A 3,181-nucleotide genomic window follows, 5' to 3' on the forward strand; every position below is an offset into this window, starting at 1 on the left:
AATAAAATATTTCATACCTAACAACTGTAAAGGCAAATCAAACTAACAGATACACAAATCGAAAAGAATTATAACATAAAGAGAGAGACAACGAATAAAGACAGAAAAGAAACTTGAGACAACAATATAAAAATCCTACTCGAAATCAATATTGTAACACAGTACACTAACATAAATAGACAACACAAAACAAACTATTGTATCACCATAATAATTGTCAAAAAAGCATAGAAAACATGGAACATTTACATTAATAGAGATCGATTCTCAAAACAAGTAAAATCAATAAAAACCTAAACCCTAACTGAAATTTCGAAGTGCCCAAAAGTTCTTACTTGAGTTGAAGTCGAGATTGTGAACGAAAATGCCCTTGCAATCTGAGATCTTCACTGATGAGTGTAGTTATCAGGATGATGTTCTAAACCCTCTGTAGATCGTGAAAAAATTGAAAGAAAATGAAGTGTTTATTTGGGTTTTAGGGTTCTCTTAATTAGATGGGTTTTTTTTTGTATTGGGTAAGTAGGGGCGGGTTTGATAGCATTTGGGGCGGGTTAAGTTAAAATGGGTGGGTAATGGATGGATTTAAAATTATATTAAATAATTAAATTACAACCAATGGTTGAGTGCCACGTAATTAAAAGTATTATTTAATTATTTTAAATTGTAATCTGTTAATGAAGGGGGTAAATTTGAACCCAAAGGTGGATGGGAAGGGTATTTGGGGGCCAATAGGTGGATGGGGGGTAATTGTGTATCATTTCCAATACTTCGAGGGTATTTTACGCCCTTTTCCGTAATTTTTATTGAACCATTCAAAATTCTAAGTTTCAAACTTGAAATAATATATTAAAAGATAAATACTATGAAAAAGTATAAAAAATATTTAAAAATTATATCAAAGTAAATATTTTTATGTATAAAATAAAATTTTAAAATTATATATATAATGTCGGGTTGGTTTGGTCTCGGGTTGGTTTTTTTTAGTTAAAACCAAACCAACCAAAATATAGTCGGGTTTTTTTTTTCAATACCAAACCAAGTCAAACCAACCACTAGTCGGATTTTTTTTGTCGGTTTGACTCGATTTGCGGTTTGGTTTAGTTTTCAATTCGATTTTGTACACTCCTATGTTATATCATAATTTCATTAAAAGGAGAGATATATCTAATCATAAGACAATTGAGATCCATTCAAAGGAGGGATATTTTGGTAAAAAGATACGCTTAAACCTTCTATATTGTATGTGAAAACTTAATAATAAATGTGTTGGTTTCATTTTTAAGATACTACTATAATAGCTCAAGAATTTCTGAAGCTTAATATATGGTTTTGATTTTAGGCATTTGATATTCAAAACTCGCTGAATCCATAAAATTGTAGTCACATTAGATAAATTTATTTAGAAAATAAAAATACACTAAATTAATCCACAAAAAGGATAAAATGCTTCTTGAAGGAGATGTTTTTTATTTCTAACTGAAAAAATGCATAATTATTTTATTAAAGTAAGGTCTGTTTTCTAAATGACACATGAACTTTGTGAGAATTCTAATACCGTGAATTAATAGATTTCTTAGCATAGAATTCTTTAAATTTAAAGGAAAATTTTCAATTATGTACATAATGGTCAAGGGTGGACCAACTGCTAATTTCCACCGCCTTATAAGAAAATTTATCTAATTTTGATTGAATGGATAATGATTCTTCATGGATATCCAATCAATGGATTATTGGATATGGAACATACCAAAGGAATCTAATAATTGAATTTTATTTAGGAAAAATTGCACTAAATAACAAATTATTAATTCAAATTAAATGTTATAGCCTATAATCATAGTTTATTTTATTTGAATTCGCAGCAAACATCCTATTTTTTGTCATCTGGTTCAGTATACAATTAGCCATTTTGGATATACAATTACCCTTTCGATATACAAATGTATAAAATGTGTTTGTGATTGTATAAAACGAGAGAAAAATGTATATACAAATACATATATTTTCATCCTATACACTTGTAATCATACAAATACAAATTTTATTATACAAATTACAATGTATAAATAAATTTATTCAAAATTGAACAATTTGTATAAAACTAGATGTATCTAGCGAATTATACAAATCAAAAACTCCATAGCAAACATAAAATTTGTTATGGAACGCAATTATGCAAACTATAGCTATAACATACAAATATGATTTTTATGTTTGCTATATGTGAAAGTTGCACTTTTATTTACTATTTATATTCACGTAGTATAGAAACTACAACAATAATAATAATAATAATAATAATAATAATAATAATAATAAAATAAAAAAATAAAAAACTTTACACTAAAATGAACAACCTCTTGAATTTGCAGCTTATTTTCCTAGTTGATATACATATATATACGAAAAAATAATACATAATTATGCATACATTATACATATATCATATATTCATTAATTTTATTAGAGCCGTCAAAATAGGCTTAGTCCATGGAGCCGGCTCAACCCAATCTGTTATTGGGGGTAGGGTTGTGATAAGATTTTTCAATCCCATTTATAACTAGGGCTTATAAGCTCAACCCATATAAGTCTTTGGTCCTTGAGGCTTGATCAAAGCCGGGCCAAAGTCGGTCCATGGGCCAAAACTATTTATTTAAGGGTAACTTACAACAATCTCACTAGTATATGAGCTAATTACTTAAATGCACGCTATGTTGTAATATTATGAATTTTACCAGATTTTTGTACGTCCAGATAGATGTATCTTAGGAACAAGACTCAAAATTAGGTTAATTTGTTATAGATATACTCTATTCAAGTGGATTCACATGTATCTAGAATGCATAAACAAATCTCAAGCCCTCGCCTCCCTCTCATTTCGCTTGCCACTCTCTTATCTCGCTCGCGTATCTGGGATGCATCACACTAAATACATGTATCTCGCATATATAGTATCCTAGATACATGCTAATTACACTAGATTTTTTGCTAGTGTTATTGAAACAACACCATTGTTTGTCATATTTGATTTGAAATTTTTTTCATTTTCTTGACATTATAGAATTTTAAGTTTGAAAAGGAAAAAAGAAAAGAAAAAAAGAAGGGTTAGCCCGCCCCAGCCCTCGACCCTTCTATGGTTGGGTTGGGTTGGGTTGAACATTTTTAGGTCCTTCCAAATGAA

This window comes from Solanum stenotomum, unplaced genomic scaffold (assembly GCF_019186545.1).
Source record: "Solanum stenotomum isolate F172 unplaced genomic scaffold, ASM1918654v1 scaffold23673, whole genome shotgun sequence".
NCBI lineage: Eukaryota > Viridiplantae > Streptophyta > Magnoliopsida > Solanales > Solanaceae > Solanum > Solanum stenotomum.